The 17,323-nt window shown below is 43.0% G+C and overlaps 1 protein-coding gene and 1 pseudogene across 8 annotated transcripts in view; one reads left to right on the plus strand and one right to left on the minus strand.

Moving 5' to 3' along the window:
- Positions 1 to 4,314, minus strand: part of LOC147419794 (uncharacterized) — a 111,887-nt gene extending 107,573 nt beyond the window's left edge. For 7 of the 8 annotated variants that reach the window (XR_015187156.1, XR_015187157.1, XM_086506028.1 and 4 more), the window contains exon 1: positions 4,182 to 4,314. The gene's annotated coding sequence lies outside the window, so the exon portion shown is untranslated. Of the gene's footprint in view, positions 1 to 4,089 lie in introns of all 8 variants that reach the window. The other variant, XM_086506027.1, reaches the window with a different exon arrangement.
- Positions 2,542 to 8,702, plus strand: LOC147419796 (uncharacterized; annotated as a pseudogene).
- The last annotated feature ends 8,621 nt before the right edge of the window (positions 8,703 to 17,323 follow it).

The following is a 17,323-nucleotide window of genomic DNA, read 5'->3' on the forward strand; positions in this document are numbered from 1 at the left end:
GCCCAACGCCGAAGGAAATCAAATCGACGAGCCTCGGCTGCTCTAGATGTGCCTGAGGAAGAATCCCACTACCAGATGAGGGTGTGAATGATGTCCAGCCAAATGACAGTGAGGGTATCTTGAAGGAGCTACGGTGCCGCACTGAGAATATGAAGACAACGAGCTCTCCAAACATTCCAGAGTGCAATGCTGGTGATTACTGAGAAGATTTCATCACGTGTTTGAGGATCTCCTTGCCAAGCAATCTGTGGTAACATAGCCAAAGTCCCTCGTCTGTAACCAGTCGCGGTAAGCATAAGAGTTGGATCTGTGTCTGAGCCCTCGCAGAAAAGATGCGGTCCGGGCATCGGCATCAACCAAGAAACAGATCCCCAAGTGAGAAATCCATGCTGAACTCCAGCTCTGCTAAGTAAAAAACCAACTGCTAGCCAAACTGCATGAGAAGACGAGCATGACCAAAGGCAATGCGCAGGTGACTCAGGTAGGCGCAAAGAACATCGAGTACATAACGGATCGTGACCCACAGAAGCTAACCAAGTCCCAACTGGAAGTCCTGCATGTGCAATCATCCAAAGGAAAAAGGAAATACGACGAGCCACATGTAAATCCCAGATGGCTGACCAAAATTGCCGTAGATAGGCGTGTGAGAGACCTGAATGTAACCAAAAACGCATACGAGTGGGCTGCTCTGGGTGCTGTCTCATCAATGCGAATCTTCCAATTCTGACTGTATACTCAAAGAATGATACATGTGCGCCGGTAGGGTCTCTCTCTCTCTCTCTCTCTCTCTCTCTCTCTCTCTCTCTCTCTCTCTCTCTCTCTCTCTCTCTCTCTCTCTCTCTCTCTCTCTCTCTCTCTCTCTCTCTCTCTCTCTCTCTCTCTCTCTCTCTCTCTCTCTCTCTCTCTCTCTCTCTCTCTCTCTCTCTCTCTCTCTCTCTCTCTCTCTCGACAGTAGATAGATGCGCGCAGAGCACAGTTAGGGATTCTCACAGTTAGGGTTTCGGGCAGTTAGGGTTTCGGACTGTTAGGTTTCGCGCAATTAGGGTTTCGCAGCGTTCAGTTTGCGGGCTGTTAGGGTTTCGCGCAGGCTGCAGTAGGTACGCGCAGGCTGCAGCCGACGTTTAGGGTTCGTGCAGGCAGGCAAGTTCGCACAGGCAGGCAGCTGCAGGGTCGCGCATGGCAACAGGACAGAATCGCGCGCAGAGGACAAAGGCTGTTCGCGCGCAGGCAGTGCAGATGCAGGTCGCGGCAGGACAGGGCTCTCTCTCTCTCTCTCTCTCTCTCTCTCTCTCTCTCTCTCTCTCTCTCTCTCTCTCTCTCTCTCTCTCTCTCTCTCTCTCTCTCTCTCTCTCTCTCTCTCTCTCTCTCTCTCTCTCTCTCATCACTCTCTCTCTCTCTCTCTCGCACTCTCTCTACTCGCTCACTCTCTTGCACTCTCGCTCACAGTTTGCATTCCACTCTCATGTTCTGATAATGTGCAACGGAAGTGAATGATGGTATATGGCTCAGGACGAGTGATCAGTGGGTGCTCAAGGTTCCTTTTACTGACGGGAAGGGAGAGCCTTCCTTGACTTAATGAGAGAATGTGCAATGACCAAAACACGAGTGGAATGCAAATTGTGAGTGAGAGTGCAAGAGAGTGGTAGAGGGGGAGAGAGAGAAAAGAGACGACACCAGATTGGGTCCCAAACCCCCCTCCAAGGACCTCCCTCTCTATTGCTAGAGAGGTGTTTGCTTTAGATTGCACAAAGTCTAGTACAACGCTTCTAGATGTTGTGGTACTTGATGACGATGATGTGGACGACGATGATGACGACGACACGACGATGATGTTGACGACAACGATGACGACGACACAACGATGATGTCAACGACGACGTCAAGGCTGAAAACTAAAAACGCTAGGTGTCCTGCTGTGGATTTGCTACTGATGCAGAGCTACGGGGCTGATCTACAACTGTCAATGCGAGCAAGGCTGAGAATGCAAAAACTCGCTATCTGAGGCTCAAAGAAGCACAAGAACCACAGGAATTTTTTTTGCTTGTTGTGATCGCACGTAACACAAGACCACTTGGTCATGTCGATCCCTAATCTATGTTTTTGAAGAGTGGCAGGTAACCAAAGATAGAAGGGTTTGTCCAACCTCCCCTCGTTCCTCTTTTCCACTCATTGAGAGAGGACCTTGCACTTAACGGCAGGCCAATCGACGTGAGGTGGGAAAAAGCAACCTTGGTGTGAGCGCAAGGCCACCAAGGGGTGCACCCGCAGGAAGGAGTTGAGCTTGGCTAAGAGCAAAGCCATTTTACACACAAATTGCAAGTCAAGAACCTCAAGAACTCAAGAACCCCAAGAACCCAAGAATCCAAGAACTCAATGCATGGTCGTCACCCGAAGGAGAATGGATACTTTGCGTGAAGGTGATGAGAGTACAATTGGAGAAGAAGAAGTTTCTACACCAGGAGGATTGTTCCCCGATCCTCCCCATCCCCATCTAAGCCACGGATCGCACCAAATCCTATGGAGGCTTTGGTCAAGTCGACGATGGAGATGATGCTACAACAAGAGGTGCAACGCGCCGCCATGCAAGAAAGAAGGGCATCTATGGAGCGTGAGCGTGAGCAAGCACGCTTAGCAGCTATGGAGCTCGAGCATGAGCAAGCACGCGAGACTCAACGCATAGCAACCGAAGAGAAGCGAGAGGCTATGGAGTTAGAGCAAGAGACATAGAGAAACCAACACATGCAGTAGTTGATCCTACAGGTACTCTCCTCGAAGTCCGAGCCACTCAACGAGGTCGAGAAGTCATCAGGTAGCACAGACATAGACGAAGATGCCAACAGTCCAGTCACTGAGAAGTTGACGTTTAATAAGTATGACGATAAGATGGATGCTTATCTGATTCATTCGTGGTTGCATCATTTTAATGCTTACTTTGCGACTAACAAGAAAATAAGCATCAGTAAAGTGTTGACTGTTGGCATGTATCTAGCAGATAATGTCATTACTTGGTATCAAGCTTAGCAGGAGTCACAATTGGTTGAGCATCTTGAGCGTGCCAAGGAAGGCGTAACTCTCTCTTTCAATTGGGTCGACTTCCAAGGCAAGCTCAAGGCTCGGTTCATGCCACCGCAGTACCTAGATCAGTTAAAAAAAGATTGGTGTGGTCTTAAGCAAAATGGGTCCCTTGTTATGTCTTTTTTTAATCGTATTTTACAGATTGCCATTCATTTGCGTAAGTCAGATGAGGATCACAAGAAGGCTTCTCTCTTTGGGTTAGACGAGTACATCAAGTTTGATGTGCAAGTTTTCAGGCCTAAAGACTATAATGATGCCGTCAGAATTACCTTAGCACAAGAGATGAAGCACAACAAAGGCAAGTCATGGCAAGTCGAAGGAGAACATATCGAGTACTTCTCAAGAGCAACCGAATGGTAAGCCATTGGTAAGCATGACTGTAATTCTTCTTCTTCACCTTGAGCACAGAATTCTCATATTGATGATAAAGGAAAGGCTAAAACTCGGAACACCCCTAAGTTGACACCTATGAAAAACTTGCTCAAGGAATCTTTAGGAGGTAGGTTAACTCTTGAAGAACGAGCCGAATATGCACGAGACAAAAGATGTTTTGAGTCTCATACCAAAGATCACATTAAACGAGATTGTCCTAAGAAAGCACCCACTGTTGAAGACCCACTTAAGAGACCACTTTGAAGGTGCGCGCATCTCGTATCATCTCTTGTAAAATCTGTTTCTTCTATACAAAGCAAATACAACTCTAGCACTGGAGTAAGGGGGCTCGTTGGTTGGGACCCCATTATACTATTGGATGCCGCTACTTAGACCCGCATAGCATGATTGTACACTTGATGAATGGAGTGTTGCATTTTCGGCCCTGAAGATAGAGCTCCATCCTTTACCACACCCATAATTGTCAGTCATTCTACTTCCATTTTCCTGGATGCTAGAAGACACTGACATATGCAACAATGAAGGGCGACTTTGGCCTGTCTCTTAGACATTAATGAAAATCTCTCTCTCTCTCTCTCTCTCTCTCTCTCTCTCTCTCTCTCTCATTCTCATCAGATAGACCTTTGAAGTCTCTAAGATTGTCCCTACGCCGTTAAAACTTCCCGTCTTCTTCTTCTCGATAATCCTGAAGGGGGCGGGGGAGAGATGCGTACCTTGTATCGCCCTGGTGGCGGGCTGGCTTGCATTGCCAACGAAGAACCATAGACGTTAAAACGCTGCCCGAATTGACAGAAATGCATCGGACGGCCCTCGTGCTCCCAACCGTCGATCCCCATCCGATTAGCCCATGTCAAAATGAAGCCAAAATTGAGTAAGAGCAAGTCCCCACTCGTGAGTGAGTCATGAAAGTCATTGACCAGTTGATGCAACTTTACACCACTTGTGCATGTAGAGGTCGCCACCAGACGCCCACGTCCCCCACGTTTCAAAAATTCTCTCTCTCTCTCTCTCTCTCTCTCTCTCTCTCTCTCTCTCATGTTGTGCTTGCCTACAATACAGCCTTCAATCCTCAAAGGGACTACCCTTTTGGTCCTAACACTCTTTGGTCTAGAGCGCAAACACACTCCAAAAATTACAACCTTCATGTACATTTCAAATGGTGGAATCGAAGCAATCATATGAGATTTTACCAAACGCAACAAAACGGAAAATATTAGACAACCACAGCGTGCAAGACCATTAGAATCAAAAATTATACATCTTGAATCTTTCACATTTTTTCATATGCATTGAGCTTATATAGCCCACAAAATAGGTGGCACGTGCCTTCAATGTGTTGGGGTAAAGGTGACATGTGCTTTGTCTTGGGGTCAACTGGTGTCCACCCACTGACTTCACTGACCACTGACCTTATTCTTTCCACATAAAGAATAAGGGGTCTCACTCATTTAGTAGTGAGTAGTCCACCCACACACACAGTCTATCAATGTGCACTCACCGCACACGCACACCGCATAGATTCCACATTGGTGTGCTTTTCAACTAGTATCAAAGCACAGGGAGAGTGGCAATGGCACCTTGACATCGTGTCATGGAAAGTGGAGAAAAAGCTAGAACAAGAATTTTTGCAACTCGTTTTTGCCATTTTCGGGCTCTAAAATACCGTTTGTTGCATGTCTCTGTCACACAGAGTCAGATGGATATGATCCAAAAGTCTAAGTTGGGGTTTTGGCTCGTTTTGAATGCAATGGCGATGTTTATTTTCTAAAATTTTGTTCAAAATTACAGCATATGGAGCATCAGACTTCTTTTGCACTTCCGAGCCACAAAACGTTGTTTTTGGCATATCTCTTACACTCGGACTTAAATCTATATGATCTAAGAGCCCCGAGGATTCTCAATGTTTTGGATGCGTTGGCGATATCAAAATTTTAAAATTTTGAAGGCTAAATTTTATTCAGCAACGTGCAGTAGTTTTTATATATATACGCTTTCACAATTGGACTCCTAGATTGTAGAGCATTATATAGTTTACATCTTTGGATATGTATATCACACTATGGTGCTATTTAAGAGATAATTTGTCTTGCATTTTTGTAAGAAAGTGTTGGTTTGGGATGTGGCTTTTGGATTGATACACATTTGGATGTGTTTTTGTGTGCATTGAAACTGTGTGGGATTTCAAAGAGTTATATGCATGGTTTTGTGCGGTTTATGGTTACGTGTATCATATGCAGATACATATGAGCTAGTTACATCTCATAAGTTACAGATTCACAAGTGTACAACTTGTGGACATGTGGAGTTGTCCAGAGAGATACTCGTCCTTCACAAGTTTTGTGTATGCTAGTTTTTGGTCATTTTAAAAAAAAAAATGGCTCAAATTACAAGGAAACTCTATCAAGTTTTCTCTAGGATTCTTGCCATAGTCTCTATGTATTCAAGTTTACTCTCTAATGCTTTAGCGATCAAGTGTGACTCCCACATTGACAGTGATTGAGTTTGACTCTCACATTTGACACATTTTGTCAATTCGGACACAGATTTAGTGTTCTTATAGTCACTCTCGCAAGAGTGAGTCATAGTGTATGCTTGTAGTGGCTGCAAGTTACAAGTTATGTGCTATTTTTTATCAATCGATATTTTGATCGTGAGTCTACTACTTACAGCTTACAGATAAGTTGCAGGTCTCGTTGGTAGAGCTATGTTGAGCTACAAGTTAAATATGTGTTGATCATAGTTATGATTGTATAATGGTTGAGGTGACCTCTCACTTTGGCATCTTTAATGTGGTTTATGGTTGAGATTTTGCTTAAGATTTTTCTCAGTTACAAGGGAGACTCTGTCAAATTTCTCCCAAGATTTATCGTCATGCACCTTTTGATTCATATATGGAGAGACAAGGTGCTTGCTCTTCGTTGGGATAGAGAGAGCTTTGCAACTCTTGAAAAACTGAATCTCATAGCCTTAGCTGATGCTTGCATTGATACCAAGATTCTTTGGCTATCACTCTTGGAAGCAAAGAAAGCAATAAAAGCATTGTATCACTTGCAACGTGGAGACCGTCACTACAATCAGTATGTGAATTTTTTTTCAACGCTATGTTACGCTATGTCTATGTTTTTTGTCTCCAATTTGTCTTTTTTCTCTTTTGTAGTTGGATTCGCAGAGAGCGATTGTTGGACAAAGTAATTTAAAAAGCAGAGGCGGTGCTAAAAGATTTTGTAGATATTCCTGGAGGATTGGTGCTCCCTCCAGCATTTATATTGTATGATTATTACACGGCAATTAAATTGGAGAAGAGAAAGTTGATGTTTCCTTTGGAGTCTCAAGGAGAGATAAGGAGGAAAGCATTGCCAACATGGCACAAAGGATTATAGAGATGATACAAAAAGTTGGACAATGATTGGTGTACATGTAATTTCCAATTTTTCATGTCGTTATAAAACATTTTGGGCTTTATGAAATGTATCTTTAAATCAAGTCAAATATAGGTATTTCATGGCATTGAAGAATCACGGAGATATACCTTCAATAACTGTTTTGGCTCGTAACTGGACAGGTCTCTGACATTGCAACTTGTATGTATCTCACTGAGATGCAAGGGCTAAATCCATGGGAGATTGATAATTGCCCATGGTGTGTTAATTTGGAGAAAGGTCATGTCCTAGAGAGGGAGAAAGACCTATATGCAACTCATGGGAAAGTTGTGACTCAAGCAAGAGACAAGGAATGTGTGGTCGAGAAGGGAGAGAATCCACAACACAAAGGAAAGAGATAAGTCTCAAGGTAAAATCCTCAATCATTCATTTGCTATATGTTATGTGGGTAGTGCACTGTTATTTGGTGTAGGTTTGTTATTCCTTATTTGGTCAAAATGTATTTGTGCAAGCGGTCCTCCCAGAGGTGGCATGGATGGTCTTCAAGAGGGTTTTGGAGAGATGACAATGTAGAAACCATAGACATGGCAGGTGAGAAGGTGAATGATCTAAAAGAATTGGATTCCTAATTTAGGGTATGTTTGAAATGCTTGCTAAAATGAAAAAGTGTGTGATTTCTTTACACAAAGTTATTGGAATTTTCATTGACAGGAGCTTCACATGTGTTTAGAACACAAAAATAGTTTCATTTTCTTATGCCCCATGGGTGAGAGAGCATGTTTTTGGAAGTGTGCATTCCATGGCCGTTATCAAAGACTATGTGCTCATAGGGAAGGACTTTGCTGAGGGAAACAAGAATCCATTTACACAAGGATCCGTGAACACATGTTGCAACATAGATCTCCAAGTAAACATTATACAAAGAAAGGCAAACTTGTGAAGTGGGCTGTAGACTTCATCTTCCTTGATTTACCTTGCGGTCATGATTTGCATGGATTTTCCACTCATCCAGCTTGGGATGAGCTTACCGAGGATCGTGTTCGATATGGGATATCACTAGCGACTGCCTCCATCTCTGACTCGGGATGGGTACTCATGATGGCATCCATAGGAGGTGAGATCTTATAAGATTTAGCTTATGCATTTTTTTCTATTTTATTGCTTTGTTTCATTGTTATTGTCTTGTAGGTGAAGCTTCAAGAAATGTGGGGTGATTTTGTCGTGTTAGTGATTTGCAAATTACTAGACGCATTGTTGTCATGCACCATGCACCATATAGGAGCATTCGGCATAGTGCCTCTACAACCACAAAGGTTAGTAAAAAACTTTTTATGCAATGCTCTATGTGATTTGAGACTTTGCAACATTGGTGATAGCTTGGAACTTTGTGTGAAGTACATGCCCTCTACACTTTGCATGGCTTGTAGACATAGACCTACACCTCCTATGTTCTTGTAGGAGTCCTCTCCATGCTTTGATGCTTTGGGCATGAAGTCAAGCGACTCTATGCTTTATCATTACTTGCCTTCAAATTCAAGAGCTCGCACAAATATAGGGGTGGAGTGGCGAGGAGTGATGGAGAGGAGCGTGTCTTTTATTGCTTTTTTTATGGATATGCTTTCGAAGCCGGATGCTATTTTCTTAGATCTTGGTTGTGGCACCGCTCCTTTATTGCAAGGATGTCTTGCATTGGGTCACCTTTGCGTGTCCCTTGATAGAGAGTGATACATCATCTCATCTCATGTGGTTCCTTCTTCGAGTATGCATATTACACGATCGTTGACCCTTGCCGGCACTTCAAGAGATGTAGATGATGAGGTGGATCCCGTGGGGGGCTTCACTCCCTATGGCTAGTGAGGACTTTTGCATTGCTATGAACAAGTTTTCATTAAATGGGGACTCTTACTTTTGAGTTTGGTAGTATAATTTTATATTATACTTTTGCAAAATTACATGGGTCATGTAGTTATTTTGTGGGTCTTTTTATTGAAGTGTTTTGCCAGATTATGTAGAGGCCACAGCTAGACGCATAGAGAGGGACCCTCAATTTGATGCTCCCTTGCATGATCATCAAAAGTATCGTCTCTAGTTTATTGACGATGAGTGTGACACCGCCTAATCTTACCTGCATGCTTGTCTATATGTTAATGCAATGGTATATATGTAAGACCTTGTGAGGGCAATCAGATGGTAATTATGGTAATCGTTTATCATGTGAAACTATTCGTACGGTCTCATTAATTAAATTTCTTTTCATTCAATAGTTTTTCGATATGAGGTTGTGTGTCATACATGTAATGCCTGCATGACTAGACCTGGAATCCACCTCCCATTATAAAGGCAAGCTCCTAGCCTTTTGCCCTAGCCGGATTGCCTTGTCCACATTGCCTAGTCTGGCCTCTGGCCCAGTCCGCGACTCCCTGGCCTTGCCCTTCTCCTGACATTACTCCCCCCTTAAGGAAGAGTTTTCGTCCTCGAAAACAAAAGTGGGAAACTTCTTCTTAAGAGCACTAATGTTTTCCCAAGTGGCACCTTCCTCAGGTCGATCTTTCCACTTGATTAAAGCTCGTCGACGTACATGATGACACGTACGTAAATCATGATAGTCAAGAATTGATTCTGGTTCATGCGGTAAAGTAGGAGGGTCAACGAAATCGACCAGAATCTGTTGGTCAATGACATTGTCGTCCCCATGTAATCGCTTACGTAAACGGCTTACGTGAAACACCGGATGGATACGAAAATGTGTAGGTAACGATAGTTTGTAGGCACGATCACCCACTCACTTGAGTATTTTGAAAGGCCCACAATATCGTGGAGATAATTTAGGTGTTGGCCCAGTTTTCAGACTTTCTGAATGCTCTGGCACACGTAAAAATACTTCCTCCCCTTCCTCAAAGGTAACTTGTTGACGTTTCTCATCAACGTACTTCTTATACCGATCTTGCGCTTGTCGGACGTTTTGACGAGCGAGTTTCAGCATATCCATGTGGTATTGGAAGAAATCCTTAACTTGTGGGAGTTTTTCAGTCGCCAACCCCACCGTAAACAGGTGACCTAGGTTGAAAACCATACATGAGCATGAAAGGACTAAATCCAGTCGTGACATGCTTAGCACTGTTGCAAGCAAACCCAAGAACAGGTAGATATTCTTCCTAGTCTGTTTGTTTCTTGCTAACGTATGCGCGTAGCATATCCTTTAGCACTTGGTTAACTCGTTCAGTTTGATCATCCGTTTTTGGATGATCGGCTGTACTGAGGTTGAGTTGCGTACCCAATCGTTTAAACGTAGCCCTCCAAAAATGAATGTTAATCTTGGGATCACGATCATTGACAATGTTACTTGGCAAGCCATACAACTTGTATAGGTTGTCCACAAATAACTCGGCTAATTTTGGAGCCTTAATCGTTGATTTGGTTGGAATAAACTTACATAGTTTAGTCAACAGGTCTACGACCACCCATACTGAGTCATGACCTCGTACAGTGGTTGGTAAACCTACAATAAAAATCCATAGAGATACTTTCCCATTTACCATTGGGAATCTCCAAAGGATGTAAGAGTCCTCCTGCTTTCAGGCGCTCTGCTTTGTTAACTTGACATTTTTGGCAATGCAAGACATAATCTTAAACAAGCCATGTAAACCTGGCCAGTAAAACTGTCGTCGTACAAGAGCATAAGTCTTTCTAATACACGGGTGCCCTGCACTTGGACTGTCATGACATTCATAAAGAATTTGGCGCTGAATGTCTGTGTCCGTCGGCACACAAACTCTCCCCTTATGTAGTTCATCACTCGACAGAGGAGAACTGTGTATGGAGGTTAACGATGCACTACCAACATTGGAGTGAGAAGGATGCCTCATTTGTACATGGCTCCACACCTTGGAATATGCGTCATCCTGCTCATATTTTCCCTTTAGAGAATCCAAAAATTCACTACGAAGTTCCGTGAACAAGAGAGAATTGATCTCAAGCATACGACTGAGAGCGTCAGCCACCACATTGTATCGTCCTTGACGTTACCAGAGCTTTGCGTCATATTCCTGAAGAATCACAACACCTGGCTTTTTGACCCTTCAAATCAGTTTGTTGTGTAAACCATTTAATGCTTTCATGGTCAAACACAATCTCAAACTAAGCGCCATACAAATAATGTTTCCATGTTTTCAAGGCAGACACTATTGCATAGAGTTCGCATTCATAAGCAGAATAACTCCGTTGTGCTGAATCAAGCTTCTTGCTTTCAAATGCAATTGGCAGTCCTTGTAGCGCAGGACTGCTCCAATAGCACGGTCACTAGCATCTGTTTCCAAAACGAATGGTTTCAAAGGATCTACAATAGCGAGGATTGGAGCTGAAGCTAATGCATCCTTGAGTGTATCAAAACTATGTTGTTGAGCGGGCCCCCATTGAAAAGCCTTGCCTTTGCCTTTCAGTTGGTCCGTCATGGGAACAACAATATTAGCATAGTTTTTAATGAACCTTCGATAAAAACCTGCAAATCTTGAAAAGATATGTAACTCTTCCAGATTTTTAGGAGAAGGCCACTGCCGAATGGTATCCACTTTGGATTGATCCAGGTGTAGTCTAGTAGCGAAATAACATGCCCAAGATAGTGAATTTCCTATTTCAGGAAATCGCACTTAGACTCCTTGGCATATAATTGGTTTGTTCGTAACAATTCAAACACCTGCCTCAGATGTTGTAAGTGTTTTTCTTCAGAAGCACTATATACTAGAATGTCATCGAGAAAAACGATGACAAATTTATCCAAGTACGGTTTCAAGACGCTATCCATAAGTGTCATGAATGTTGCGGGTGCATTGGTTAACCCAAAAGGGATAACCAAAAACTCGTAATGTCGAAACCTTGTTCGGAATGCAGTTTTGGGTATATGAGCAAGTCAAATACGTACTTGGTGATAACCCGATCGCAAGTCTATTTTCGTAAAAATACATGCATGTGTGAGCTTGTCGAACAACTCATCCACGCGTGGCAATGGTTACTTGTTCTTAACATTTAAGCCACGGTAGTCTACGCACATGCGCATACTACCGTCTTTTTTCTTCACTAATAGGATAGGAGAAGCCCATGGTGAAGGACTTGGTTGGATAAACCCTCTGCTAAGATAGTCAGCAAGCTGATGTTCCACCTCAGCAGCTTCAGAGCAACTCATGCAGTAGGGTGGTTTACTTATTGGTTTACTGCCTACCAACCACATCGATGCTATGTTGCACCGATCATATAAGAGGTAATCCTGATGGCAAATCATTAGGAAAAACGTCGTGAAATTCCTTTAATAAATTGTTTAAATCACTAGCAACCTTTGCTTGTTGAGAAGTAGCCGTTGGTGAAAGAGATGAGAGAGAAGCCTGCGGCGTTGAGGAATGTTCAACGGATTCAATGTTAGACAGAAAATGAGACAATGAGTAACACAAGAAAACTTGATCTATTTCATTATCAGAAATGAGCTGCATAAGCTCAGCTGTACATATCAGTGGGGAGGAAGGCACATCCTTCTCTCCTAACAACAACACATGTGCGCCATGGGATTCAAACATCAAGTTGTTGTGCTCATACCTACGCTTCAGTGATGGTCCTAGGCTATGCAACCATTCCCTACCAAGTACCACGTCTACCCTCTCCATGTTCATAACTTGAAAATCCAAGGATGTGGAGTATCCTTGTACTTCCAACGGTACAGCTCGGACTTGAGTATCCCAGATTTTGGCATCATATCCATTCATCATTGCTACCTTGTAGAGGTGGGAACTCAGAGTTTGAGGCAATTTGAGTTTTTCCACCAATCCATAATTAATGAAATTGTGAGTAGCACCGTCATCTACCAAGATGCGCACCTTGTGCCCTTGCAGAGATCTGTGCATACGACTAACTCATGTGGTCCGAAGGTCTATTGCCACATGGAAGCTGTGAGACAGCATTCATGCACCACCTCGGTGTATGTGTGTTACTTCCACTGTAGAGAATCGTGAGGAAGACTCAAGAGGCAGCACTTGCACCGTGTGCACTGCTTTCTCCATGCCATGAACAGCAGATTTCCCCTTGGGACAATCCTTTTTGCCATGACCACTTCTCAAGCATTGAAAACATAAATTTTATTTTTTAGCCTTATCAAAGTCCTCGGGAGAGAGAGGACCACGAGACCCCTTGGGTTTTTTAGCTGCTTCATAATTGGCTACTATAAATTTCCTTTTACTGTGCCCATACTGTGTGCGTGTATTACCATGTGTATTAGCAGGCACGTGATTATTATGTGATTTCTTTTCATCTGGATCATCATGAATGTGTGCTTTCACTATGGCCTCCTCAAGTGTTTTAGGGTCCTGGGTCTTGGCGTGCTTCTTAAGCTCTGGCGTCAGACCGCGGATAAATTCATGTACTTGCTGAAAGGTGTTTAGTCCTTCCAACTTGAGGATAACATCTCGATAGTGAGAGATATATTCAAGTAATGGCGCATGGAACACGTGTCCCAAGCCGTCCAATTCCGATCTACCTCATTTGTAGGCAAGAATTCTTTGTGAAACATAGCCTCAAAGGCTTCCCAACTCTGTGGCATGATATTCTTCTCCTTGAGAGACATCCACCATTTATAGGCCTTGCCTTCCATAGTTAAACTTGTTTGCAGTGCTCTGGTTGCGTCCGGAGTACGCCGTAAGGCGCGAATTCCATCCCACTTGCTAAGAAAGATATTCACTGCATCCTTATTGCAATCTCGGTTTTCCCCCTTAAAAGTCGGTGGTTTTGTGTTTTTCAATACCTCATCCACCTCCTTTGCAGTGAGAGTGTGCAAATAATCTGGAGATGGACCTTGTCTATGATCAAAAGGGCCTTGCCCGTGAGTAGTAGTGTGCTCATGCATGTGTGTGTCAACAGGGCCCTTGGCCTGCTGCTGCGTAAGTTGTATCACTAATTTAGTGGCGTTTTCATTTAGAGATGCAAAATTTCCTTCCATTACTGATATGCGTGTCTGAAGTGCACAAAATTCTTGAATATCAAGCAACTCATAAGGGTCATCACCTCCCGTAGCGTCGCGGGCACCCTCCATGAGAGCATCCGGCCGTGAGCCATCATGGGCAGGATCAGGCGTATGATGCTCGAAATCAAAAGTCAGATTGATATCTGAATCCATGGCAACACCGTGCAGTAGAAGGAATAGAGAGAAAAATACCTTGAGTCAAAAAAGAATCCCGTAGTCGTAATTGGCACCACAGTCGATAATTAGCCTTGCTAATTATGTTGGATACTAATTTGAAAGAGTCGTCGTCAACGAATGTTAATGCGATGCTACAATTTTGGCAGTTTGGAAGGAGGAACGAGAAATTGACGTTAGTTGAAGAAGTTCGCGCCCCTTGCTGTACCGTGATTAATTTGCAAAATTGTGCCGCTTATGAATTCTTTGCCTGTTGAACAGGATGCTGTGAATCGAGTCCGTGACTCCCTTGTTATATGCCGAGACGCCTTTCGTCTCATAAGGGTGTGTGTCGGGGTTAGCATGCACCCTAAGTCCAAAAAAATTTGCCCAAATTTTTGCGCCTTAGGGCAAGTGTGAAAAAAGCTTCCTGTATAGGGCTACGGCCACTGCTGCAGGTTGCCGAGTAGACGAGGGAACTCGCAGCACCTTATGTGGTGCTCAAATGGGGTCGCCAAAGAGACGTGTTGTGTTCAACAGGGTCATGTGCACCGTTCAAGGCCAAACTCAAGCCGTGCCAAGCAGATGCTCCCGTCATCAGCCTTCCTTGCAAGCGGTGTTGCCCACAGGCTCCTTCTCATCGAGGCTACGGTGGGGAGAAGGCACGCCCTCATGAACATGCAAGAGATCTCCCAAAAAAGTGGGGCTCTCCATGCCCTTGTGTCCAAAAAAAGCAACTTGGCTCTTTATACCAGTGTAATGCCTGGGTGACTAGACCTAGAATCCACCTCCCAACCTCCCATTATAAAGGCACGCTCCTAGCCTTTTGCCCTAGCCAGATTCCCTTGTCCACACTGCCTAGTCTGGCCCCTGGCCCAGTCCGTGAGTCCTTGGCCTTGCCCTTGTCCTAACAATACATGTGACATAAAAAAGCATATGTGTCCTTCTCTATGCCTAGTTATCTCTTGTGTTGAGGTTTGATGCGATTCTACAAATTCCTAGGAAGTGCATGTGGCATAGAGAACTTGAGAGTTATAAAAAGAGGTCATTGTGGAATTGAGAGGTCATCTATTGCTATGGGAATACATGTTCTTGTAAAAGAAGTATCTTATGTTCTTGTCATACAAGCCTTTTTTTATGGGAACACATGATCTTTTGATAGAGCTCTCTGATGTTCTTGGGATAGTCTTCTTCTTGTAATAGAAGTCTCTTATGATGGGAGTACATATGCTTGGTATAGAAGTCTCATTTGTTCTACTTCTCCTATGTTCTTGTGATAGAAGTCTCTTATGATGAAAAAATATGTTCATGGTATGTTCTTGGTATACATGTTTTTTACAAATGTTGTTTGCATACTAGACTTGCTCAAAAATTTGGTTCACTCGATGGGTCTCGCTCGATGAATGGAGACACTCGCAAAATGAGACCTTGCAAGACATTGAATCTTAGACAATATGCTCATCAAGGACTTAAAAGTACACCATCCTTGGCATACACATCGCTTCAAATTCCATTATTTGCCCTTATTGGGCGTATTCTGAAATCAAGCATTTTAGGAGCCCACATCTAGCATAATAAAGACTAGCATCCATTTTAAAAAATCCATATTTGCCTTTTCTAGTCCTTGATGGGCATATCCTAATCTAAGTGCAGGCTGGGAAATTACACATCCAGAGAGAAGCCTTAACATTCCTTGAGACTGCATAGCACATAGCACACTCAATCTTGCTTATCAAGAACTCAAAAGTACACCACACTTGGCATACATGTCACTCCACATTGCTTGATCTGCCCTTGCTACAGATCTTCTAATCAAGCCTTCCACGAGACCACATCACAAATATCATCTATTGAGAATGACCCATAGCTGCCTTTGCCAATCCTTGATGGGCATATCCTCCTATAAGTGAAGGTCAAGGGATTACAACTAGAGAGAAGCCCTCACTCCGCATGTGCTAAAAAGAGGCCAATGCATCCTTGGTCAAGCATTCCAAGACACCACATGCCAAACAATACAATCATCAAGAAATAGTTGTATTTTCAAAAGTGCACCAGTTGGCATACATGATGGCCAGAAGCATTATTAAAAGTCCCATTTTTTTAATGCCATTGCCACTCTCTGACAACCTCATCGTGAATTTATTTCCCCTCGTCAATGCCTTGCCCATTGCAAGACCAAACTAGTCATGCTTGGTTGGGCTGAGTATTTTTATATTTTTTAATTGTACGAGCTGAGGATCCTCATTTATAGAAACTAGCTATCCTTGTAGAGATGGAAAAATCAATTGGACTATTGACATGGTAGTTAAGTGTTCAAGGCAGGTAACGTTGTTTTGTCAAGATACAAGAAAATCATAAGACTAGTTAAACTTTTCGCCACTTTTTGCCATGCAATGAGGAAATGGCACAAGCTACGAACCACTTAGTGCATGTCATACAAAGGTGCCATACAAAAGTTGGTGGGGATTCGACATTGTTTCTTCCCATAAGTTACAAGGAATGGAAGCCATGCCCTACCCCATAGTCTAGTTGTGCGGTTCAAGAAAATGCATACAAATGGAAATTTGGATGTAGCCAACAAATCTCATGACTATTTGACATGGGATTTTTTCCATCAGTTTGTAGATTCTCCCTTGTCAATTGTAAATCTTATGTGATGAATGTAGTTTAAGTCTAAGGTGGCACAAAGGGAAATAGGTAAAGGTTAGTAAATAAATACAAAGGAGCGAGCTACAATGATAGCTATTAATAATTACTTGCCCAAATTCCAAGGTCCACTCCAATAATCTCCAAGGTTTTGGAGTGTCCTACAACTTAAAGTTCTTGAATGAGATAACGCTCTCCTATTTCTAGCATGGGATCTTCCCAAGGACGACTCATATTCTCTGGGATGGTATCAAGCATGGTCTTTTGCTCCTGCTTTCACAAAGCCGTCCTTGCAACCCTAAACCCAAACCCTAAACCTAAAATGTAAATTTAAACTCAAACATTAACAAAATCCAAACTTAAACTATAACCCAAAACTTACAAATGCAAACCATAAGTTTAATTTAAAAAACCTAAAATGTGAATAAACCAAAAAGACAAAGCTAAACTCAAATTCAAAGTTAAAGTGCAGATGTTAAATCTACAATTCAAACCATAGACCCAATAATGGAAACCTAAAATCACCCTTAACTTACAATGTGTTGGGAATTGTGGGCTTTGTCCTATGTTGGTGTGTATCTCCTCTATCCTATTGGGATGCATAGGTGGCATAGAACCATGTGTTAGCATGTGGAAAAGGTACTCAAAGGCGTGGGTACCCATGGGGGTCATTACT

This window comes from Adiantum capillus-veneris, chromosome 29, assembly GCF_014529385.1.
Source record: "Adiantum capillus-veneris isolate H3 chromosome 29, ASM1452938v2, whole genome shotgun sequence".
NCBI lineage: Eukaryota > Viridiplantae > Streptophyta > Polypodiopsida > Polypodiales > Pteridaceae > Adiantum > Adiantum capillus-veneris.